Raw genomic sequence first — 27,202 nt, 5'->3', positions numbered from 1 at the left:
CCTGTTTGCCCAGCACGGGGACCTTGAGTTCTATAAGTTAAAGCCATAAACATGTGTATCCGAGTCTCCTATCAAAAGTTACATTGATTTATATGAAGTTGTACAAAAACGCTTTCTTTCGCCAAGACAGTGCGTTTCTCACTGTTACATGCATTTGAATGGGGAACTCGACCGACACAAAGTATAGGTTTTCATTATGTGAATAACTTGGAAATCTTAGCTCAAACAGTTGCAAAACCTGTGTTCCCAGCACGGGGACCTTGAGTTCTATAAGATAAAGCCATAAACATGTGTATCCGAGTCTCCTATCAAAAGTTACATTGATTTATATGAAGTTGTACAAAAACGCTTTCTTTCGCCAAGACAGTGCGTTTCTCACTGTTACATGCATTTGAATGGGGAACTCGACCGAAACAAAGTATAGGTTTTCATTATGTGAATAACTTGGAAATCTTAGCTCAAACAGTTGCAAAACCTTTTTTCCCAGCACGGGGACCTTGAGTTCTATAAGATAAAGCCATAAACATGTGTATCCGAGTCTCCTATCAAAAGTTACATTGATTTATATGAAGTTGTACAAAAACGCTTTCTTTCGCCAAGACAGTGCGTTTCTCACTGTTACATGCATTTGAATGGGGAACTCGACCGAAACAAAGTATAGGTTTTCATTATGTGAATAACTTGGAAATCTTAGCTCAAACAGTTTCAAAACCTGTGTTCCCAGCACGGGGACCTTGAGTTCTATAAGATAAAGCCATAAACATGTGTATCCGAGTCTCCTATCAAAAGTTACATTGATTTATATGAAGTTGTACAAAAACGCTTTCTTTCGCCAAGACAGTGCGTTTCTCACTGTTACATGCATTTGAATGGGGAACTCGACCGAAACAAAGTATAGGTTTTCATTATGTGAATAACTTGGAAATCTTAGCTCAAACAGTTTCAAAACCTGTGTTCCCAGCACGGGGACCTTGAGTTCTATAAGATAAAGCCATAAACATGTGTATCCGAGTCTCCTATCAAAAGTTACATTGATTTATATGAAGTTGTACAAAAACGCTTTCTTTCGCCAAGACAGTGCGTTTCTCACTGTTACATGCATTTGAATGGGGAACTCGACCGAAACAAAGTATAGGTTTTCATTATGTGAATAACTTGGAAATCTTAGCTCAAACAGCTGCAAAACCTGTTTGCCCAGCACGGGGACCTTGAGTTCTATAAGTTAAATCCATAAACATGTGTATCCGAGTCTCCTATCAAAAGTTACATTGATTTATATGAAGTTGTACAAAAACGCTTTCTTTCGCCAAGACAGTGCGTTTCTCACTGTTACATGCATTTGAATGGGGAACTCGACCGAAACAAAGTATAGGTTTTCATTATGTGAATAACTTGGAAATCTTAGCTCAAACAGCTGCAAAACCTGTTTTCCCAGCACGGGGACCTAGAGTTCTATAAGTTAAAGCCATAAACATGTTTGTCTGAGTCTTCTATCAAAAGTTACAGCTATTCATATGAAGTTGTACAAAAACGCTTTCTTTCGCCAAGACAGTGCGTTTCTCACTGTTACATGCATTTGAATGGGGAACTCGACCGAAACAAAGTATAGGTTTTCATTATGTGAATAACTTGGAAATCTTAGCTCAAACAGTTGCAAAACCTGTTTGCCCAGCACGGGGACCTTGAGTTCTATAAGTTAAAGCCATAAACATGTGTATCCGAGTCTCCTATCAAAAGTTACATTGATTTATATGAAGTTGTACAAAAACGCTTTCTTTCGCCAAGACAGTGCGTTTCTCACTGTTACATGCATTTGAATGGGGAACTCGACCGACACAAAGTATAGGTTTTCATTATGTGAATAACTTGGAAATCTTAGCTCAAACAGCTGCAAAACCTGTGTTCCCAGCACGGGGACCTTGAGTTCTATAAGATAAAGCCACAAACATGTGTATCCGAGTCTCCTATCAAAAGTTACATTGATTTATATGAAGTTGTACAAAAACGCTTTCTTTCGCCAAGACAGTGCGTTTCTCACTGTTACATGCATTTGAATGGGGAACTCGACCGACACAAAGTATAGGTTTTCATTATGTGAATAACTTGGAAATCTTAGCTCAAACAGTTGCAAAACCTGTGTTCCCAGCACGGGGACCTTGAGTTCTATAAGATAAAGCCATAAACATGTGTATCCGAGTCTCCTATCAAAAGTTACATTGATTTATATGAAGTTGTACAAAAACGCTTTCTTTCGCCAAGACAGTGCGTTTCTCACTGTTACATGCATTTGAATGGGGAACTCGACCGAAACAAAGTATAGGTTTTCATTATGTGAATAAATTGAAAATCTTAGGTCAAACAGTTGCAAAACCTGTGTTCCCAGCACGGGGACCTTGAGTTCTATAAGATAAAGCCATAAACATGTGTATCCGAGTCTCCTATCAAAAGTTACATTGATTTATATGAAGTTGTACAAAAACGCTTTCTTTCGCCAAGACAGTGCGTTTCTCACTGTTACATGCATTTGAATGGGGAACTCGACCGAAACAAAGTATAGGTTTTCATTATGTGAATAACTTGGAAATCTTAGCTCAAACAGTTTCAAAACCTGTGTTCCCAGCACGGGGACCTTGAGTTCTATAAGATAAAGCCATAAACATGTGTATCCGAGTCTCCTATCAAAAGTTACATTGATTTATATGAAGTTGTACAAAAACGCGTTCTTTCGCCAAGACAGTGCGTTTCTCACTGTTACATGCATTTGAATGGGGAACTCGACCGAAACAAAGTATAGGTTTTCATTATGTGAATAACTTGGAAATCTTAGCTCAAACAGCTGCAAAACCTGTTTGCCCAGCACGGGGACCTTGAGTTCTATAAGTTAAATCCATAAACATGTGTATCCGAGTCTCCTATCAAAAGTTACATTGATTTATATGAAGTTGTACAAAAACGCTTTCTTTCGCCAAGACAGTGCGTTTCTCACTGTTACATGCATTTGAATGGGGAACTCGACCGAAACAAAGTATAGGTTTTCATTATGTGAATAACTTGGAAATCTTAGCTCAAACAGTTGCAAAACCTGTTTGCCCAGCACGGGGACCTTGAGTTCTATAAGTTAAAGCCATAAACATGTGTATCCGAGTCTCCTATCAAAAGTTACATTGATTTATATGAAGTTGTACAAAAACGCTTTCTTTCGCCAAGACAGTGCGTTTCTCACTGTTACATGCATTTGAATGGGGAACTCGACCGAAACAAAGTATAGGTTTTCATTATGTGAATAACTTGGAAATCTTAGCTCAAACAGTTGCAAAACCTGTTTGCCCAGCACGGGGACCTTGAGTTCTATAAGTTAAAGCCATAAACATGTGTATCCGAGTCTCCTATCAAAAGTTACATTGATTTATATGAAGTTGTACAAAAACGCTTTCTTTCGCCAAGACAGTGCGTTTCTCACTGTTACATGCATTTGAATGGGGAACTCGACCGACACAAAGTATAGGTTTTCATTATGTGAATAACTTGGAAATCTTAGCTCAAACAGCTGCAAAACCTGTGTTCCCAGCACGGGGACCTTGAGTTCTATAAGATAAAGCCACAAACATGTGTATCCGAGTCTCCTATCAAAAGTTACATTGATTTATATGAAGTTGTACAAAAACGCTTTCTTTCGCCAAGACAGTGCGTTTCTCACTGTTACATGCATTTGAATGGGGAACTCGACCGACACAAAGTATAGGTTTTCATTATGTGAATAACTTGGAAATCTTAGCTCAAACAGTTGCAAAACCTGTGTTCCCAGCACGGGGACCTTGAGTTCTATAAGATAAAGCCATAAACATGTGTATCCGAGTCTCCTATCAAAAGTTACATTGATTTATATGAAGTTGTACAAAAACGCTTTCTTTCGCCAAGACAGTGCGTTTCTCACTGTTACATGCATTTGAATGGGGAACTCGACCGAAACAAAGTATAGGTTTTCATTATGTGAATAACTTGGAAATCTTAGCTCAAACAGTTGCAAAACCTTTTTTCCCAGCACGGGGACCTTGAGTTCTATAAGATAAAGCCATAAACATGTGTATCCGAGTCTCCTATCAAAAGTTACATTGATTTATATGAAGTTGTACAAAAACGCTTTCTTTCGCCAAGACAGTGCGTTTCTCACTGTTACATGCATTTGAATGGGGAACTCGACCGAAACAAAGTATAGGTTTTCATTATGTGAATAACTTGGAAATCTTAGCTCAAACAGTTTCAAAACCTGTGTTCCCAGCACGGGGACCTTGAGTTCTATAAGATAAAGCCATAAACATGTGTATCCGAGTCTCCTATCAAAAGTTACATTGATTTATATGAAGTTGTACAAAAACGCTTTCTTTCGCCAAGACAGTGCGTTTCTCACTGTTACATGCATTTGAATGGGGAACTCGACCGAAACAAAGTATAGGTTTTCATTATGTGAATAACTTGGAAATCTTAGCTCAAACAGTTTCAAAACCTGTGTTCCCAGCACGGGGACCTTGAGTTCTATAAGATAAAGCCATAAACATGTGTATCCGAGTCTCCTATCAAAAGTTACATTGATTTATATGAAGTTGTACAAAAACGCTTTCTTTCGCCAAGACAGTGCGTTTCTCACTGTTACATGCATTTGAATGGGGAACTCGACCGAAACAAAGTATAGGTTTTCATTATGTGAATAACTTGGAAATCTTAGCTCAAACAGCTGCAAAACCTGTTTGCCCAGCACGGGGACCTTGAGTTCTATAAGTTAAATCCATAAACATGTGTATCCGAGTCTCCTATCAAAAGTTACATTGATTTATATGAAGTTGTACAAAAACGCTTTCTTTCGCCAAGACAGTGCGTTTCTCACTGTTACATGCATTTGAATGGGGAACTCGACCGAAACAAAGTATAGGTTTTCATTATGTGAATAACTTGGAAATCTTAGCTCAAACAGTTTCAAAACCTGTGTTCCCAGCACGGGGACCTTGAGTTCTATAAGATAAAGCCATAAACATGTGTATCCGAGTCTCCTATCAAAAGTTACATTGATTTATATGAAGTTGTACAAAAACGCTTTCTTTCGCCAAGACAGTGCGTTTCTCACTGTTACATGCATTTGAATGGGGAACTCGACCGAAACAAAGTATAGGTTTTCATTATGTGAATAACTTGGAAATCTTAGCTCAAACAGCTGCAAAACCTGTTTGCCCAGCACGGGGACCTTGAGTTCTATAAGTTAAATCCATAAACATGTGTATCCGAGTCTCCTATCAAAAGTTACATTGATTTATATGAAGTTGTACAAAAACGCTTTCTTTCGCCAAGACAGTGCGTTTCTCACTGTTACATGCATTTGAATGGGGAACTCGACCGAAACAAAGTATAGGTTTTCATTATGTGAATAACTTGGAAATCTTAGCTCAAACAGCTGCAAAACCTGTTTTCCCAGCACGGGGACCTAGAGTTCTATAAGTTAAAGCCATAAACATGTTTGTCTGAGTCTTCTATCAAAAGTTACAGCTATTCATATGAAGTTGTACAAAAACGCTTTCTTTCGCCAAGACAGTGCGTTTCTCACTGTTACATGCATTTGAATGGGGAACTCGACCGAAACAAAGTATAGGTTTTCATTATGTGAATAACTTGGAAATCTTAGCTCAAACAGTTGCAAAACCTGTTTGCCCAGCACGGGGACCTTGAGTTCTATAAGTTAAAGCCATAAACATGTGTATCCGAGTCTCCTATCAAAAGTTACATTGATTTATATGAAGTTGTACAAAAACGCTTTCTTTCGCCAAGACAGTGCGTTTCTCACTGTTACATGCATTTGAATGGGGAACTCGACCGACACAAAGTATAGGTTTTCATTATGTGAATAAATTGAAAATCTTAGGTCAAACAGTTGCAAAACCTGTGTTCCCAGCACGGGGACCTTGAGTTCTATAAGATAAAGCCATAAACATGTGTATCCGAGTCTCCTATCAAAAGTTACATTGATTTATATGAAGTTGTACAAAAACGCTTTCTTTCGCCAAGACAGTGCGTTTCTCACTGTTACATGCATTTGAATGGGGCACTCGCCCGAAACAAAGTATAGGTTTTCATTATGTGAATAAATTGAAAATCTTAGGTCAAACAGTTGCAAAACCTGTTTGCCCAGCACGGGGACCTTGAGTTCTATAAGTTAAAGCCATAAACATGTGTATCCGAGTCTCCTATCAAAAGTTACAGCGATTTATATGAAGTTGTACAAAAACGCTTTCTTTCGCCAAGACAGTGCGTTTCTCACTGTTACATGCATTTGAATGGGGAACTCGACCGACACAAAGTATAGGTTTTCATTATGTGAATAACTTGGAAATCTTAGCTCAAACAGCTGCAAAACCTGTTTGCCCAACACGGGGACCTTGAGTTCTATAAGTTAAAGCCATAAACATGTGTATCCGAGTCTCCTATCAAAAGTTACATTGATTTATATGAAGTTGTACAAAAACGCTTTCTTTCGCCAAGACAGTGCGTTTCTCACTGTTACATGCATTTGAATGGGGAACTCGACCGAAACAAAGTATAGGTTTTCATTATGTGAATAACTTGGAAATCTTAGCTCAAACAGCTGCAAAACCTGTTTTCCCAGCACGGGGACCTAGAGTTCTATAAGTTAAAGCCGTAAACATGTTTGTCTGAGTCTTCTATCAAAAGTTACAGCTATTCATATGAAGTTGTACAAAAACGCTTTCTTTCGCCAAGACAGTGCGTTTCTCACTGTTACATGCATTTGAATGGGGAACTCGACCGAAACAAAGTATAGGTTTTCATTATGTGAATAACTTGGAAATCTTAGCTCAAACAGTTGCAAAACCTGTTTGCCCAGCACGGGGACCTTGAGTTCTATAAGTTAAAGCCATAAACATGTGTATCCGAGTCTCCTATCAAAAGTTACATTGATTTATATGAAGTTGTACAAAAACGCTTTCTTTCGCCAAGACAGTGCGTTTCTCACTGTTACATGCATTTGAATGGGGAACTCGACCGAAACAAAGTATAGGTTTTCATTATGTGAATAACTTGGAAATCTTAGCTCAAACAGTTGCAAAACCTGTTTGCCCAGCACGGGGACCTTGAGTTCTATAAGTTAAAGCCATAAACATGTGTATCCGAGTCTCCTATCAAAAGTTACATTGATTTATATGAAGTTGTACAAAAACGCTTTCTTTCGCCAAGACAGTGCGTTTCTCACTGTTACATGCATTTGAATGGGGAACTCGACCGACACAAAGTATAGGTTTTCATTATGTGAATAACTTGGAAATCTTAGCTCAAACAGTTGCAAAACCTGTGTTCCCAGCACGGGGACCTTGAGTTCTATAAGATAAAGCCATAAACATGTGTATCCGAGTCTCCTATCAAAAGTTACATTGATTTATATGAAGTTGTACAAAAACGCTTTCTTTCGCCAAGACAGTGCGTTTCTCACTGTTACATGCATTTGAATGGGGAACTCGACCGAAACAAAGTATAGGTTTTCATTATGTGAATAACTTGGAAATCTTAGCTCAAACAGTTGCAAAACCTTTTTTCCCAGCACGGGGACCTTGAGTTCTATAAGATAAAGCCATAAACATGTGTATCCGAGTCTCCTATCAAAAGTTACATTGATTTATATGAAGTTGTACAAAAACGCTTTCTTTCGCCAAGACAGTGCGTTTCTCACTGTTACATGCATTTGAATGGGGAACTCGACCGAAACAAAGTATAGGTTTTCATTATGTGAATAACTTGGAAATCTTAGCTCAAACAGTTTCAAAACCTGTGTTCCCAGCACGGGGACCTTGAGTTCTATAAGATAAAGCCATAAACATGTGTATCCGAGTCTCCTATCAAAAGTTACATTGATTTATATGAAGTTGTACAAAAACGCTTTCTTTCGCCAAGACAGTGCGTTTCTCACTGTTACATGCATTTGAATGGGGAACTCGACCGAAACAAAGTATAGGTTTTCATTATGTGAATAACTTGGAAATCTTAGCTCAAACAGTTTCAAAACCTGTGTTCCCAGCACGGGGACCTTGAGTTCTATAAGATAAAGCCATAAACATGTGTATCCGAGTCTCCTATCAAAAGTTACATTGATTTATATGAAGTTGTACAAAAACGCTTTCTTTCGCCAAGACAGTGCGTTTCTCACTGTTACATGCATTTGAATGGGGAACTCGACCGAAACAAAGTATAGGTTTTCATTATGTGAATAACTTGGAAATCTTAGCTCAAACAGCTGCAAAACCTGTTTGCCCAGCACGGGGACCTTGAGTTCTATAAGTTAAATCCATAAACATGTGTATCCGAGTCTCCTATCAAAAGTTACATTGATTTATATGAAGTTGTACAAAAACGCTTTCTTTCGCCAAGACAGTGCGTTTCTCACTGTTACATGCATTTGAATGGGGAACTCGACCGAAACAAAGTATAGGTTTTCATTATGTGAATAACTTGGAAATCTTAGCTCAAACAGCTGCAAAACCTGTTTTCCCAGCTCGGGGACCTTGAGTTCTATACCTTAAAGCCATAAACATGTGTATCAAAAGTTACAGCTATTTATATGAAGTTGTCCAAAAACGCTTTCTTTCGCCAAGACAATGCGTTTCTCACTGTTACATGCATTTGAATGGGGAACTCGACCGACACAAAGTATAGGTTTTCATTATGTGAATAATTTGGAAATCTTAGCTCAAACAGCTGCAAAACCTTTTTTCCCAGCACGGAGATATTTAGTTTTATAAGATAAAGCCATAAACATGTGTATCCGAGTCTTCGATCAAAAGTTACAGCTAATTTATATGAAGTTGTACAAAAACGCTTTCTTTTGCCAAGACAATGCGTTTCTCACTGTTACATGCATTTGAATGGGGAACTCGCCCGAAACAAAGTATAGGTTTTCATTATGTGAATAAGTTGAAAATCTTAGCTCAAACGGCTGCAAAACCTGTTTGCCCAGCACGGGGATATTGAGTTCTATAAGATAAAGCCATAAACATGTTTGTCTGAGTCTTCTATCAAAAGTTACAGCAAGATCTATGAAGTTGTACAAAAACGCTTTATTTCGCCAAGACAGTGTGTTTCTCACAGTTACATGCATTTGAATGGGAAACTCGCCTGAAACAAAGTATAGGTTTTCATTATGTGAATAACTTGGAAATCTTAGCTCAAACAGCTGCAAAACCATTTTTCCCAGCACGGGGACCTTGAGTTCTATAAGTTAAAGCCATAAACATGTGTATCCAAGTCTTCTATCAAAAGTTACAGCTATTTATATGAAGTTGTCCAAAAACGCTTTCTTTCGCCAAGACAATGCGTTTCTCACTGTTACATGCATTTGAATGGGGAACTCGACCGACACAAAGTATAGGTTTTCATTATGTGAATAACTTGGAAATCTTAGCTCAAACAGCTGCAAAACCTTTTTTCCCAGCACGGGGACCTTGAGTTGTATAAGTTAAAGCCATAAACATGTGTATCCGAGTCTTCTATCAAAAGTTACAGCTATTTATATGAAGTTGTCCAAAAACGCTTTCTTTCGCCAAGACAATGCGTTTCTCACTGTTACATGCATTTGAATGGGGAATGCGACCGAAACAAAGTATAGGTTTTCATTATGTGAATAAATTGAAAATCTTAGGTCAAACAGTTGCAAAACCCTTTTTCCCAGCATGGGGATATTGAAGTGTATAAGATAAAGCCATAAATATGTGTTTGTGAGTCTTCTATCAAAAGTTACAGCAAGATCTATGAAGTTGATGAAAAACGCTTTCTTTCGCGCATGTTTATGGCTTTATCTTATAGAACTCAATATCCCCGTTCCGGGGAAACAGGTTTTAAAGCTGTTTGAGCTAAGATTTTCAAGTTATTCACATAATGAAAACTTATACTTTGCGTCTGGCGAGAACTCCATTCAAATGCATGTAATAGCGAGTAACGCACTAACATGGTGAAATAAAGAGTTTTTTCATTAACTTCATAGATCCTTCCGCCTGTGGGCCCCCCTCCTATCTGTAACTATCAAAACTCTCATATTCTAAAACTATCATCTCATATCAAAACTATCATAATCACATTATCTGACTTTATCAGTTATGACAATGAGAAACGATAAACAATTTGGCAAATAAATGACTTATAATTGTTCTTACCTGGTCCAGATGATCCACAGCCCCTTTGGATTTGTTATAATCCAGGATGATGTGGGGCTTTCTCTTCCCAGAGTCCTGGACTTGTAGCTCACGGTGCCTGGTGCCCAATAAGACAACATTTTTTCTTTGCTTGGGGATGTAGGAAACCACAGCCATATCCCCCTTGTAGCGACCTGGACGGGAGAGACGATTATCGAATCTTACTGCCCGATTAATTTGCTCAAATCTTTTTTTTTGACATGGTAGCAGGAAACAGAAGAGCCCTGTCTCCCCATCCCACAGGCTTGTTGTCGTTTCATGTGAGACCTGTACAGGCCAGCCAGCATCACAAGCCCCATGTAAGCCTGCAACTCCTCCTCATCTATGTCCTTCCAGTCTTTTACTGACCTGTTGCCCTGCAGGTTGGTGAAATGCAGGATTAGCTGCATAATGTCCTCTGCAAAAAAAAGATGGAAAGTGCACACAGGGCTGCTGATCCTATGAATTGCATAATGGGTTGGTCCTGGGGTTAAAATGGGAGGAGGAAAAAATGGCAGGACCTCTTCATGTGTGGGTTGCCACATGATTTCTCCATTTTTAGATCTCCACTGGCCATCCTCCAGTCTTGTCTCTTCCTCCTGCTCTTCTTCCTCCTTCTCCTTCTCCTCCTCCGCACATGAGCTGCAAAGCTCCTCGGTGCCTGGCAAAAATTCTTCTTCGCTGTCAGAAGTATCTCCACTGCTTGTGGAGAGTGCAAAACTGCAGCAACAGCCTCCTCTAAACTGAGTGCACGCTTCATTGTGTCTGTGCAGAAATGACCACTCAGACCAGGCTGCAAAGTATTCTCATAGACTTCAAAGGTGCACCTGAATAAACATGCTACACCATATCCAATAAGAGAGAGGAGGCACACTCTTGATCAAGAAAAAACATAAACGCACGCCTTTGATCTCTCCCCCCCCCCCCCTCTCTCTCTCACACACACACACACGCACACACATGCACATACACACACAATACCATTTTATGGTGGTTAGCTGTTTTATTGTCATGCATTTTACAAGGTAAGATAACCATGTCCTGCATTCAAAACCACTGAAAATGTCTATCGTGGTGCTGTGCCTAATATTGTGCTGGTGTATATTGGGTAATGGCACAGCTAGCGACTGGGTGACTTTATTCACCCGCTTCGGCTGTTATCAGTCCATACAATTGGGCGTTATTAGCACAAATCAGTCCCATAGATATGGACCAGCTCCTGCTAGATTGTTCAGAAGGTTGTTATCATCCATCCAGATGGAGGATCACTAACAGGAGCGTGGGAAGACTCCAGAATTCACTCTGGCTGGAATCCGGTGGATACAGCAGTGTTTACAGGTAAGACCGTTTAAACGGACAGCATTTATAGAACGACTATTAAAAGTCAGCGAGTGTCAATAATGTTAATGTGCTTATGTTAGTAATACACCGAGTGCTAATATAACAGCTTTAAGATGCATTTGTAGATGTTATTACGTGTTTTACCGTCTTTATGGTGCTAGCTTAAAGTTACGGTGTAAACGTTAGCTTATATTGGAGTAAAGCTGTTACTGTTTAAACGATGTTAGCACAGAAATATTAGCTTCTGTTATGACTGACGAAGTTACTAGTTAATAAAGTTTCCAGTAAACTGTTTAATCGCAGCCACAGATTGACAGCAAATATCTCGATTAGCTTCAGTGCATCTGTAATAAATATGTGCAAGTTTCAGTGCTTCGTTTAAACTGTATGATACTTATACTGACCCAGGGTCAATGTAAAATACAATCCTAGCTGTGTGAACAAAGCCTGGCTCCTTTAATCCTGCATGAAAAACCTCAGGATGCAGGCTATTATTACTCTTTCCTGCTGGCACACCTGTCACACCTGAGAGTCAGCTAGAAACGTACAGTGACGTGGACATCATGCAAAGACTGCCAGACTCTGTAATACTGCAAATGATCAGTGACTCAAGTTAACACTAAACTTTAAACAGCACCTCTGTGTCTCTGTGTGCTGAACATTTAGGATTGAGTCAGGCTGCATCCGTGTTAGTCCTCTGACAGACTGGTGACCTGTCCAGGTGTGCTCTACCTATGACTACTGGGACAGGCTCTAGCTCCTGTAATAGAAATTTTCTGTTATTCTCATTTAAAGTATTTAAGTGCTTATGACACTGTTATAGACTGTTCAGTGAAAGGTTCTAAAACTAGATGAACTTACTTCAGCAGTTTGAGAAAACAACTCCCTTTACAGGTGCTGATAAGGCCAAGGGCACAAAACAGCATAACCACTGATCCGTTAGGTTTCATAGCGAGACACGTGAAGTGTGGTAGGATCAGTTTGTAACTTCCTCCCTCTTCCTTGGAATGCATAAAGGAGTAGGAGCACAACTTCTGTGGCAGAGCTGACATGACTGAACTGTAATGTTTGATGTGTGTTTGCTCTCCTGTGCGCAGTAATAAATAGCTTGATCACAGCTCTTTCTGTGTTGCAGACTTTATTTAAAAAATTCCACGACACCCCCCACCCCACTGAATTGAATATTCAAAAGACATTTGTTTAAATAGTTCTAGAAATCTGAGCTGTTGGTGTGTCCTTGGATTGTGTGGTAATAATATTAGAGCCTGCAATCTTTCTTACTGAATCTCTACTATGAGTCATGTTACCTGAGATTAATTCTATGTTTACCTGTCAGCCTGGACGAATGTGCTGTGTGAAGGAAATTAAATTAAATCAGATCTGAACTGCGTACATTTAAGGAATCTGTTCATATTTAATTGAAATATGAACCAGTGTTTTTTTTGATTGCTGATTCCAAGATAGTCTTTGTGGAAATCCTCTTTGGCTTTTTGTTATTTTAATTCTCTTTTATGTTTTCCAGAACAGTTCTCCACAGTCACTGTCCACATGGGTCAGTGGGACCAAGAAGCACTCTGCTAATGTGTGGACTCTGACCAGCAACATCCAGCAAGACCCAGACAGCGTTTTCTATCTCCCAGCTGGAGGTTTTTGTTTGTCAGTGACTGGAGAGTCAGATTTTTGTTGAGCTTCACACTTGCAGAGGTAAGTCAGTTTGCAGAGATCCCTCCTACCCTGGCTTTTATGTGCTAGATTTCTTATCTGAAACAGTAATATTTCAGTGACTGCTGATCCACAGGTTAATACACGCTACTGATCCCTGATAGGAGATCCAACAAAGAAGCCTGGTGGATGTTTGTTTACAGTCTGATGATGGGACATCATGCTCTGCATCTTCAAAGTTTGTCTCTTGATTATTATTCATACCCAGTAATGTGAAGTATGCTCATATCTACTATAACTGAACCAACCTGGTGCTCTTCATTTATGGAGGCTGTTGAGTCTGAATGTTGGATGTTGTGTATCTCGTGTTCTCTGGGCTTTGTTGTCCTCAGTCTTTTTGCAGGATCAGAAAGCAAAACCAGGAGGCACGTAAATGTTTCTTCTCCATGATGTTTCTTCAAATGTTTCTTCTGGATGATGATAAGACTGTGACACGGGATGCCACCTTTGGTCTTGTGATGAAGCAAAGCTCAGGAAGAAGTGTGATTAAATGGTACCCACATGTGTGCTGCTGAGAAGGATGTACAGGGGCACCTGCAGCCAAATCCAAGCTTCAGCTTAGTTGTAGTTGCAGAATGCTATAGGACTGAGACATCTAAGGCATCAAATGTTTGATTAAACAGAAGAAAAAGAGAAGTTTTTTCCCTATAATTATCACTTCTTAAAATCTGTAGCAACTTCAAGTCTTTCAGCATGCTGAGCATGCTCAGAATGTGACAATATATTTTTGTTCAATATTTAATTTCTTTCAGTTGCAATAGTTAAATGAAAAAAAATATATATATATTCTTATAATTTAGCAAACGAATTTATCAAAAAAAAATATATATACATATATCTGTATTAGTTTTAATAAATTAATTTGACACCTGTATTGAAAATACCATATTGTATTCATATAGAATCAGTATGGTATCATTGTTTGTCTGCTCACTGATTGTTGAAACTAAGAGCTAGTTTGATCTGTTTAGATCTAAAGTATCCAAAGTTGAGCTCTAATGTTTCTTCACCCCTGTGTGTGTGATATGTGATTCCTACATGCTGGCAGAGCAGCAGTTTGTGCTCACAGATGGTGACGGTGTGGAGAGACGGTGGTGTTTCCTCAGAAGAACCAGCAGAGTCACAAAGGACACCAGTCCATCTCACAGCCTTGACTTGCTGACTGATGTTCGTCTGCACTGCACAGAGGAAATCAACTGACCGAGGTTTGTCCAGTGACGTGTTATGAAATGTATATTTGTTTTATGCTTACAGATATGTTTTTCTTGACAGAGGCTCTGCAGAGGTTAGACAAAGCAGAGAAAATATGTGCTTGTAACAGTGAGAAACGCATTGTCTTGGCGAAAGAAAGCGTTTTTGAACAAATTCATATAAATCGCTGTAACTTTTGATAGAAGACTCAGACACACATGTTTATGGCTTTATCTTATAAAACTCAATATCTCCGTGCTGGGCAAACAGGTTTTGCAGCCGTTTGAGCTAAGATTTTAAAATTATTCACATAATGAAAACCTATACTTTTTTTCAGGCGAGTTTCCCATTCAAATGCATGTAACAGTGAGAAACGCATTGTCTTGGCGAAATAAAGCGTTTTTGAACAACTTCATATAAATCGCTGTAACTTTTGATAGAGGTCTCAGACACACATGTTTATGGCTTTATCTTATAAAACTCAATATCTCCGTGCTGGGCAAACAGGTTTTGCAGCCGTTTGAGCTAAGATTTTAAAATTATTCACATAATGAAAACCTATACTTTGTTTCAGGCGAGTTTCCCATTCAAATGCATGTAACAGTGAGAAACACACTGTCTTGGCGAAATAAAGCGTTTTTGAACAACTTCATATAAATCGCTGTAACTTTTGATAGAGGTCTCAGACAAACATGTTTATGGCTTTATCTTATAGAACTCAATATCCCCGTGCTGTGCAAACAGGTTTTGCAGCCGTTTGAGTTAAGATTTTAAAATTATTCACATAATGAAAACCTATACTTTGTTTCAGGCGAGTTTCCCATTCAAATGCATGTAACAGTGAGAAACGCATTGTCTTGGCGAAAGAAAGCGTTTTTGAACAACTTCATATAAATCGCTGTAACTTTTGATAGAAGACTCAGACAAACATGTTCATGGCTTTATCTTATAAAACTCAATATCTCCGTGCTGGGCAAACAGGTTTTGCAGCCGTTTGAGCTAAGATTTTAAAATTATTCACATAATGAAAACCTATACTTTTTTTCAGGCGAGTTTCCCATTCAAATGCATGTAACAGTGAGAAACGCATTGTCTTGGCGAAAGAAAGCGTTTTTGAACAACTTCATATAAATCGCTGTAACTTTTGATAGAAGACTCAGACACACATGTTTATGGCTTTATCTTATAAAACTCAATATCTCCATGCTGGGCAAACAGGTTTTGCAGCCGTTTGAGCTAAGATTTAAAAATTATTCACATAATGAAAACCTATACTTTGTTTCAGGCGAGTTTCCCATTCAAATGCATGTAACAGTGAGAAACGCATTGTCTTGGCGAAAGAAAGCGTTTTTGAACAACTTCATATAAATCGCTGTAACTTTTGATAGAAGACTCAGACAAACATGTTTATGGCTTTATCTTATAAAACTCAATATCTCCGTGCTGGGCAAACAGGTTTTGCAGCCGTTTGAGCTAAGATTTTAAAATTATTCACATAATGAAAACCTATACTTTGTCTGAGGCGAGTTTCCCATTCAAATGCATGTAACCGTGAGAAACGCATTGTCTTGGCGAAAGAAAGCGTTTTTGAACAACTTCATATAAATCGCTGTAACTTTTGATAGAAGACTCAGACAAACATGTTTATGGCTTTATCTTATAGAACTCAATATCCCCGTGCTGGGCAAACAGGTTTTGCAGCCGTTTGAGCTAAGATTTTAAAATTATTCACATAATGAAAACCTATACTTTGTCTCGGGTGAGTTTCCCATTCAAATGCATGTAACAGTGAGAAACGCATTGTCTTGGCGAAAGAAAGCGTTTTTGAACAACTTCATATAAATCGCTGTAACTTTTGATAGAAGACTCAGACAAACATGTTCATGGCTTTATCTTATAAAACTCAATATCTCCGTGCTGGGCAAACAGGTTTTGCAGCCGTTTGAGCTAAGATTTTAAATTTATTCACATAATGAAAACCTATACTTTGTTTCAGGCGAGTTTCCCATTCAAATGCATGTAACAGTGAGAAACGCATTGTCTTGGCGAAAGAAAGCGTTTTTGAACAACTTCATATAAATCGCTGTAACTTTTGATAGAAGACTCAGACAAACATGTTCATGGCTTTATCTTATAAAACTCAATATCTCCGTGCTGGGCAAACAGGTTTTGCAGCCGTTTGAGCTAAGATTTTAAAATTATTCACATAATGAAAACCTATACTTTGTTTCAGGCGAGTTTCCCATTCAAATGCATGTAACAGTGAGAAACACACTGTCTTGGCGAAAGAAAGCGTTTTTGAACAACTTCATATAAATCGCTGTAACTTTTGATAGAGGTCTCAGACAAACATGTTCATGGCTTTATCTTATAAAACTCAATATCTCCGTGCTGGGCAAACAGGTTTTGCAGCCGATTGAGCTAAGATTTAAAAATTATTCACATAATGAAAACCTATACTTTGTCTCGGGCGAGTTTCCCATTCAAATGCATGTAACAGTGAGAAACGCATTGTCTTGGCGAAATAAAGCGTTTTTGAACAACTTCATATAAATCGCTGTAACTTTTGATAGAAGACTCAGACAAACATGTTCATGGCTTTATCTTATAAAACTCAATATCTCCGTGCTGGGCAAACAGGTTTTGCAGCCGTTTGAGCTAAGATTTTAAAATTATTCACATAATGAAAACCTATACTTTGTCTCGGGTGAGTTTCCCATTCAAATGCATGTAACAGTGAGAAACGCATTGTCTTGGCGAAAGAAAGCGTTTTTGAACAACTTCATATAAATCGCTGTAACTTTTGATAGAAGACTCAGACAAACATGTTCATGGCTTTATCTTATAAAATTCAATATCTCCGTGCTGGGCAAACAGGTTTTGCAGCCGTTTGAGTTAAGATTTTAAAATTATTCACATAATGAAAACCTATACTTTTTTTCAGGCGAGTTTCCCATTCAAATGCATGTAACAGTGAGAAACGCATTGTCTTGGCGAAAGAAAGCGTTTTTGAACAACTTCATATAAATCGCTGTAACTTTTGATAGAAGACTCAGACAAACATGTTTATGGCTTTATCTTATAAAACTCAATATCTCCGTGCTGGGCAAACAGGTTTTGCAGCCGTTTGAGCTAAGATTTTAAAATTATTCACATAATGAAAACCTATACTTTGTCTCGGGTGAGTTTCCCATTCAAATGCATGTAACAGTGAGAAACGCATTGTCTTGGCGAAAGAAAGCGTTTTTGAACAACTTCATATAAATCGCTGTAACTTTTGATAGAAGACTCAGACAAACATGTTCATGGCTTTATCTTATAAAACTCAATATCTCCGTGCTGGGCAAACAGGTTTTGCAGCCGTTTGAGCTAAGATTTTAAAATTATTCACATAATGAAAACCTATACTTTTTTTCAGGCGAGTTTCCCATTCAAATGCATGTAACAGTGAGAAACGCATTGTCTTGGCGAAAGAAAGCGTTTTTGAACAACTTCATATAAATCGCTGTAACTTTTGATAGAAGACTCAGACACACATGTTTATGGCTTTATCTTATAAAACTCAATATCTCCGTGCTGGGCAAACAGGTTTTGCAGCCGTTTGAGCTAAGATTTTAAAATTATTCACATAATGAAAACCTATACTTTGTCTCGGGTGAGTTTCCCATTCAAATGCATGTAACAGTGAGAAACGCATTGTCTTGGCGAAAGAAAGCGTTTTTGAACAACTTCATATAAATCGCTGTAACTTTTGATAGAAGACTCAGACAAACATGTTCATGGCTTTATCTTATAAAACTCAATATCTCCGTGCTGGGCAAACAGGTTTTGCAGCCGTTTGAGCTAAGATTTTAAAATTATTCACATAATGAAAACCTATACTTTGTCTCGGGTGAGTTTCCCATTCAAATGCATGTAACAGTGAGAAACGCATTGTCTTGGCGAAAGAAAGCGTTTTTGAACAACTTCATATAAATCGCTGTAACTTTTGATAGAAGACTCAGACAAACATGTTCATGGCTTTATCTTATAAAACTCAATATCTCCGTGCTGGGCAAACAGGTTTTGCAGCCGTTTGAGCTAAGATTTTAAAATTATTCACATAATGAAAACCTATACTTTGTCTCGGGCGAGTTTCCCATTCAAATGCATGTAACAGTGAGAAACGCATTGTCTTGGCGAAAGAAAGCGTTTTTGAACAACTTCATATAAATCGCTGTAACTTTTGATAGAAGACTCAGACAAACATGTTCATGGCTTTATCTTATAAAACTCAATATCTCCGTGCTGGGCAAACAGGTTTTGCAGCCGTTTGAGCTAAGATTTTAAAATTATTCACATAATGAAAACCTATACTTTGTCTCGGGCGAGTTTCCCATTCAAATGCATGTAACAGTGAGAAACGCATTGTCTTGGCGAAAGAAAGCGTTTTTGAACAACTTCATATAAATCGCTGTAACTTTTGATAGAAGACTCAGACAAACATGTTCATGGCTTTATCTTATAAAACTCAATATCTCCGTGCTGGGCAAACAGGTTTTGCAGCCGTTTGAGCTAAGATTTTAAAATTATTCACATAATGAAAACCTATACTTTGTCTCGGGCGAGTTTCCCATTCAAATGCATGTAACAGTGAGAAACGCATTGTCTTGGCGAAAGAAAGCGTTTTTGAACAACTTCATATAAATCGCTGTAACTTTTGATAGAAGACTCAGACACACATGTTTATGGCTTTATCTTATAAAACTCAATATCTCCGTGCTGGGCAAACAGGTTTTGCAGCCGTTTGAGCTAAGATTTTAAAATTATTCACATAATGAAAACCTATACTTTGTCTCGGGTGAGTTTCCCATTCAAATGCATGTAACAGTGAGAAACGCATTGTCTTGGCGAAAGAAAGCGTTTTTGAACAACTTCATATAAATCGCTGTAACTTTTGATAGAAGACTCAGACAAACATGTTCATGGCTTTATCTTATAAAACTCAATATCTCCGTGCTGGGCAAACAGGTTTTGCAGCCGTTTGAGCTAAGATTTTAAAATTATTCACATAATGAAAACCTATACTTTGTCTCGGGTGAGTTTCCCATTCAAATGCATGTAACAGTGAGAAACGCATTGTCTTGGCGAAAGAAAGCGTTTTTGAACAACTTCATATAAATCGCTGTAACTTTTGATAGAAGACTCAGACAAACATGTTCATGGCTTTATCTTATAAAACTCAATATCTCCGTGCTGGGCAAACAGGTTTTGCAGCCGTTTGAGCTAAGATTTTAAAATTATTCACATAATGAAAACCTATACTTTTTTTCAGGCGAGTTTCCCATTCAAATGCATGTAACAGTGAGAAACGCATTGTCTTGGCGAAAGAAAGCGTTTTTGAACAACTTCATATAAATCGCTGTAACTTTTGATAGAAGACTCAGACACACATGTTTATGGCTTTATCTTATAAAACTCAATATCTCCGTGCTGGGCAAACAGGTTTTGCAGCAGTTTGAGCTAAGATTTTAAAATTATTCACATAATGAAAACCTATACTTTGTCTCGGGTGAGTTTCCCATTCAAATGCATGTAACAGTGAGAAACGCATTGTCTTGGCGAAAGAAAGCGTTTTTGAACAACTTCATATAAATCGCTGTAACTTTTGATAGAAGACTCAGACAAACATGTTCATGGCTTTATCTTATAAAACTCAATATCTCCGTGCTGGGCAAACAGGTTTTGCAGCCGTTTGAGCTAAGATTTTAAAATTATTCACATAATGAAAACCTATACTTTTTTTCAGGCGAGTTTCCCATTCAAATGCATGTAACAGTGAGAAACGCATTGTCTTGGCGAAAGAAAGCGTTTTTGAACAACTTCATATAAATCGCTGTAACTTTTGATAGAAGACTCAGACACACATGTTCATGGCTTTATCTTATAAAACTCAATATCTCCGTGCTGGGCAAACAGGTTTTGCAGCCGTTTGAGCTAAGATTTTAAAATTATTCACATAATGAAAACCTATACTTTTTTTCAGGCGAGTTTCCCATTCAAATGCATGTAACAGTGAGAAACGCATTGTCTTGGCGAAAGAAACCGTTTTTGAACAACTTCATATAAATAGCTGTAACTTTTGATAGAAGACTCAGACACACATGTTTATGGCTTTATCTTATAAAACTCAATATCTCCGTGCTGGGCAAACAGGTTTTGCAGCCGTTTGAGCTAAGATTTTAAAATTATTCACATAATGAAAACCTATACTTTGTCTGAGGCGAGTTTCCCATTCAAATGCATGTAACCGTGAGAAACGCATTGTCTTGGCGAAAGAAAGCGTTTTTGAACAACTTCATATAAATCGCTGTAACTTTTGATAGAAGACTCAGACACACATGTTTATGGCTTTATCTTATAAAACTCAATATCTCCGTGCTGGGCAAACAGGTTTTGCAGCCGTTTGAGCTAAGATTTTAAAATTATTCACATAATGAAAACCTATACTTTGTCTCGGGCGAGTTTCCCATTCAAATGCATGTAACAGTGAGAAACGCATTGTCTTGGCGAAAGAAAGAGGTTTTGCAGCCGTTTGAGCTAAGATTTTAAAATTATTCACATAATGAAAACCTATACTTTGTCTGGGGCGAGTTTCCCATTCAAATGCATGTAACAGTGAGAAACGCATTGTCTTGGCGAAAGAAAGAGGTTTTGCAGCCGTTTGAGCTAAGATTTTAAAATTATTCACATAATGAAAACCTATACTTTGTCTCGGGTGAGTTTCCCATTCAAATGCATGTAACAGTGAGAAACGCATTGTCTTGGCGAAAGAAAGCGTTTTTGAACAACTTCATATAAATCGCTGTAACTTTTGATAGAAGACTCAGACACACATGTTTATGGCTTTATCTTATAAAACTCAATATCTCCGTGCTGGGCAAACAGGTTTTGCAGCCGTTTGAGCTAAGATTTTAAAATTATTCACATAATGAAAACCTATACTTTGTCTCGGGTGAGTTTCCCATTCAAATGCATGTAACAGTGAGAAACGCATTGTCTTGGCGAAAGAAAGCGTTTTTGAACAACTTCATATAAATCGCTGTAACTTTTGATAGAAGACTCAGACAAACATGTTCATGGCTTTATCTTATAAAACTCAATATCTCCGTGCTGGGCAAACAGGTTTTGCAGCCGTTTGAGCTAAGATTTTAAAATTATTCACATAATGAAAACCTATACTTCTTCTGAGGCGAGTTTCCCATTCAAATGCATGTAACCGTGAGAAACGCATTGTCTTGGCGAAAGAAAGCGTTTTTGAACAACTTCATATAAATCGCTGTAACTTTTGATAGAGGACTCAGACAAACATGTTTATGGCTTTATCTTATAGAACTCAATATCTCCGTGCTGGGCAAACAGGTTTTGCAGCCGTTTGAGCTAAGATTTTAAAATTATTCACATAATGAAAACCTATACTTTGTCTGGGGCGAGTTTCCCATTCAAATGCATGTAACAGTGAGAAACGCATTGTCTTGGCGAAAGAAAGAGGTTTTGCAGCCGTTTGAGCTAAGATTTTAAAATTATTCACATAATGAAAACCTATACTTTGTCTGGGGCGAGTTTCCCATTCAAATGCATGTAACAGTGAGAAACGCATTGTCTTGGCGAAAGAAAGAGGTTTTGCAGCCGTTTGAGCTAAGATTTTAAAATTATTCACATAATGAAAACCTATACTTTGTCTCGGGTGAGTTTCCCATTCAAATGCATGTAACAGTGAGAAACGCATTGTCTTGGCGAAAGAAAGCGTTTTTGAACAACTTCATATAAATCGCTGTAACTTTTGATAGAAGACTCAGACAAACATGTTCATGGCTTTATCTTATAAAACTCAATATCTCCGTGCTGGGCAAACAGGTTTTGCAGCCGTTTGAGCTAAGATTTTAAAATTATTCACATAATGAAAACCTATACTTTTTTTCAGGCGAGTTTCCCATTCAAATGCATGTAACAGTGAGAAACGCATTGTCTTGGCGAAAGAAAGCGTTTTTGAACAACTTCATATAAATCGCTGTAACTTTTGATAGAAGACTCAGACACACATGTTTATGGCTTTATCTTATAAAACTCAATATCTCCGTGCTGGGCAAACAGGTTTTGCAGCCGTTTGAGCTAAGATTTTAAAATTATTCACATAATGAAAACCTATACTTTGTCTCGGGCGAGTTTCCCATTCAAATGCATGTAACAGTGAGAAACGCATTGTCTTGGCGAAAGAAAGCGTTTTTGAACAACTTCATATAAATCGCTGTAACTTTTGATAGAAGACTCAGACAAACATGTTCATGGCTTTATCTTATAAAACTCAATATCTCCGTGCTGGGCAAACAGGTTTTGCAGCCGTTTGAGCTAAGATTTTAAAATTATTCACATAATGAAAACCTATACTTTGTCTCGGGCGAGTTTCCCATTCAAATGCATGTAACAGTGAGAAACGCATTGTCTTGGCGAAAGAAAGCGTTTTTGAACAACTTCATATAAATCGCTGTAACTTTTGATAGAAGACTCAGACACACATGTTTATGGCTTTATCTTATAAAACTCAATATCTCCGTGCTGGGCAAACAGGTTTTGCAGCCGTTTGAGCTAAGATTTTAAAATTATTCACATAATGAAAACCTATACTTTGTCTCGGGTGAGTTTCCCATTCAAATGCATGTAACAGTGAGAAACGCATTGTCTTGGCGAAAGAAAGCGTTTTTGAACAACTTCATATAAATCGCTGTAACTTTTGATAGAAGACTCAGACAAACATGTTCATGGCTTTATCTTATAAAACTCAATATCTCCGTGCTGGGCAAACAGGTTTTGCAGCCGTTTGAGCTAAGATTTTAAAATTATTCACATAATGAAAACCTATACTTTGTCTCGGGTGAGTTTCCCATTCAAATGCATGTAACAGTGAGAAACGCATTGTCTTGGCGAAAGAAAGCGTTTTTGAACAACTTCATATAAATCGCTGTAACTTTTGATAGAAGACTCAGACAAACATGTTCATGGCTTTATCTTATAAAACTCAATATCTCCGTGCTGGGCAAACAGGTTTTGCAGCCGTTTGAGCTAAGATTTTAAAATTATTCACATAATGAAAACCTATACTTTTTTTCAGGCGAGTTTCCCATTCAAATGCATGTAACAGTGAGAAACGCATTGTCTTGGCGAAAGAAAGCGTTTTTGAACAACTTCATATAAATCGCTGTAACTTTTGATAGAAGACTCAGACACACATGTTTATGGCTTTATCTTATAAAACTCAATATCTCCGTGCTGGGCAAACAGGTTTTGCAGCAGTTTGAGCTAAGATTTTAAAATTATTCACATAATGAAAACCTATACTTTGTCTCGGGTGAGTTTCCCATTCAAATGCATGTAACAGTGAGAAACGCATTGTCTTGGCGAAAGAAAGCGTTTTTGAACAACTTCATATAAATCGCTGTAACTTTTGATAGAAGACTCAGACAAACATGTTCATGGCTTTATCTTATAAAACTCAATATCTCCGTGCTGGGCAAACAGGTTTTGCAGCCGTTTGAGCTAAGATTTTAAAATTATTCACATAATGAAAACCTATACTTTTTTTCAGGCGAGTTTCCCATTCAAATGCATGTAACAGTGAGAAACGCATTGTCTTGGCGAAAGAAAGCGTTTTTGAACAACTTCATATAAATCGCTGTAACTTTTGATAGAAGACTCAGACACACATGTTCATGGCTTTATCTTATAAAACTCAATATCTCCGTGCTGGGCAAACAGGTTTTGCAGCCGTTTGAGCTAAGATTTTAAAATTATTCACATAATGAAAACCTATACTTTTTTTCAGGCGAGTTTCCCATTCAAATGCATGTAACAGTGAGAAACGCATTGTCTTGGCGAAAGAAACCGTTTTTGAACAACTTCATATAAATAGCTGTAACTTTTGATAGAAGACTCAGACACACATGTTTATGGCTTTATCTTATAAAACTCAATATCTCCGTGCTGGGCAAACAGGTTTTGCAGCCGTTTGAGCTAAGATTTTAAAATTATTCACATAATGAAAACCTATACTTTGTCTCGGGCGAGTTTCCCATTCAAATGCATGTAACAGTGAGAAACGCATTGTCTTGGCGAAAGAAAGAGGTTTTGCAGCCGTTTGAGCTAAGATTTTAAAATTATTCACATAATGAAAACCTATACTTTGTCTGGGGCGAGTTTCCCATTCAAATGCATGTAACAGTGAGAAACGCATTGTCTTGGCGAAAGAAAGAGGTTTTGCAGCCGTTTGAGCTAAGATTTTAAAATTATTCACATAATGAAAACCTATACTTTGTCTCGGGTGAGTTTCCCATTCAAATGCATGTAACAGTGAGAAACGCATTGTCTTGGCGAAAGAAAGCGTTTTTGAACAACTTCATATAAATCGCTGTAACTTTTGATAGAAGACTCAGACACACATGTTTATGGCTTTATCTTATAAAACTCAATATCTCCGTGCTGGGCAAACAGGTTTTGCAGCCGTTTGAGCTAAGATTTTAAAATTATTCACATAATGAAAACCTATACTTTGTCTCGGGTGAGTTTCCCATTCAAATGCATGTAACAGTGAGAAACGCATTGTCTTGGCGAAAGAAAGCGTTTTTGAACAACTTCATATAAATCGCTGTAACTTTTGATAGAAGACTCAGACAAACATGTTCATGGCTTTATCTTATAAAACTCAATATCTCCGTGCTGGGCAAACAGGTTTTGCAGCCGTTTGAGCTAAGATTTTAAAATTATTCACATAATGAAAACCTATACTTCTTCTGAGGCGAGTTTCCCATTCAAATGCATGTAACCGTGAGAAACGCATTGTCTTGGCGAAAGAAAGCGTTTTTGAACAACTTCATATAAATCGCTGTAACTTTTGATAGAGGACTCAGACAAACATGTTTATGGCTTTATCTTATAGAACTCAATATCTCCGTGCTGGGCAAACAGGTTTTGCAGCCGTTTGAGCTAAGATTTTAAAATTATTCACATAATGAAAACCTATACTTTGTCTGGGGCGAGTTTCCCATTCAAATGCATGTAACAGTGAGAAACGCATTGTCTTGGCGAAAGAAAGAGGTTTTGCAGCCGTTTGAGCTAAGATTTTAAAATTATTCACATAATGAAAACCTATACTTTGTCTGGGGCGAGTTTCCCATTCAAATGCATGTAACAGTGAGAAACGCATTGTCTTGGCGAAAGAAAGAGGTTTTGCAGCCGTTTGAGCTAAGATTTTAAAATTATTCACATAATGAAAACCTATACTTTGTCTCGGGTGAGTTTCCCATTCAAATGCATGTAACAGTGAGAAACGCATTGTCTTGGCGAAAGAAAGCGTTTTTGAACAACTTCATATAAATCGCTGTAACTTTTGATAGAAGACTCAGACAAACATGTTCATGGCTTTATCTTATAAAACTCAATATCTCCGTGCTGGGCAAACAGGTTTTGCAGCCGTTTGAGCTAAGATTTTAAAATTATTCACATAATGAAAACCTATACTTTTTTTCAGGCGAGTTTCCCATTCAAATGCATGTAACAGTGAGAAACGCATTGTCTTGGCGAAAGAAAGCGTTTTTGAACAACTTCATATAAATCGCTGTAACTTTTGATAGAAGACTCAGACACACATGTTTATGGCTTTATCTTATAAAACTCAATATCTCCGTGCTGGGCAAACAGGTTTTGCAGCCGTTTGAGCTAAGATTTTAAAATTATTCACATAATGAAAACCTATACTTTGTCTCGGGCGAGTTTCCCATTCAAATGCATGTAACAGTGAGAAACGCATTGTCTTGGCGAAAGAAAGCGTTTTTGAACAACTTCATATAAATCGCTGTAACTTTTGATAGAAGACTCAGACAAACATGTTCATGGCTTTATCTTATAAAACTCAATATCTCCGTGCTGGGCAAACAGGTTTTGCAGCCGTTTGAGCTAAGATTTTAAAATTATTCACATAATGAAAACCTATACTTTGTCTCGGGCGAGTTTCCCATTCAAATGCATGTAACAGTGAGAAACGCATTGTCTTGGCGAAAGAAAGCGTTTTTGAACAACTTCATATAAATCGCTGTAACTTTTGATAGAAGACTCAGACACACATGTTTATGGCTTTATCTTATAAAACTCAATATCTCCGTGCTGGGCAAACAGGTTTTGCAGCCGTTTGAGCTAAGATTTTAAAATTATTCACATAATGAAAACCTATACTTTGTCTCGGGTGAGTTTCCCATTCAAATGCATGTAACAGTGAGAAACGCATTGTCTTGGCGAAAGAAAGCGTTTTTGAACAACTTCATATAAATCGCTGTAACTTTTGATAGAAGACTCAGACAAACATGTTCATGGCTTTATCTTATAAAACTCAATATCTCCGTGCTGGGCAAACAGGTTTTGCAGCCGTTTGAGCTAAGATTTTAAAATTATTCACATAATGAAAACCTATACTTTGTCTCGGGTGAGTTTCCCATTCAAATGCATGTAACAGTGAGAAACGCATTGTCTTGGCGAAAGAAAGCGTTTTTGAACAACTTCATATAAATCGCTGTAACTTTTGATAGAAGACTCAGACAAACATGTTCATGGCTTTATCTTATAAAACTCAATATCTCCGTGCTGGGCAAACAGGTTTTGCAGCCGTTTGAGCTAAGATTTTAAAATTATTCACATAATGAAAACCT

At 37.8% G+C, this 27,202-nt stretch overlaps 1 long non-coding RNA gene across 4 annotated transcripts in view; it reads left to right on the top strand.

The window, feature by feature from the left end:
* Positions 1–11,154: 11,154 nt before the first annotated feature.
* The window catches only part of LOC147336237 (uncharacterized), a 31,805-nt gene continuing 15,757 nt past the window's right edge, over positions 11,155–27,202 (top strand). The window contains exons 1-6 of one of the 4 annotated variants that reach the window (XR_015128236.1): positions 11,155–11,242; positions 11,475–11,555; positions 13,081–13,262; positions 13,357–13,458; positions 13,613–13,773; positions 14,329–14,485. This is a non-coding gene — a long non-coding RNA (uncharacterized LOC147336237). Of the gene's footprint in view, positions 11,243–11,474; positions 11,556–13,080; positions 13,263–13,356; positions 13,774–14,328; positions 14,486–27,202 lie in introns of all 4 variants that reach the window. The other 3 variants (XR_015128237.1, XR_015128235.1, XR_015128234.1) reach the window with 3 other exon arrangements.

The sequence above is a fragment of the Aulonocara sp. 'chitande type north' Nkhata Bay genome, linkage group LG3 (genome assembly GCF_057382095.1).
Source record: "Aulonocara sp. 'chitande type north' Nkhata Bay isolate Kocher_YH1m ecotype deep benthic linkage group LG3, A_spYH_male_GT1.1, whole genome shotgun sequence".
Lineage (NCBI taxonomy): Eukaryota > Metazoa > Chordata > Actinopteri > Cichliformes > Cichlidae > Aulonocara > Aulonocara sp. 'chitande type north' Nkhata Bay.
Note: the sequence above shows the minus strand (reverse complement) of the source record. Positions and strands in the feature narration are given on the sequence as shown.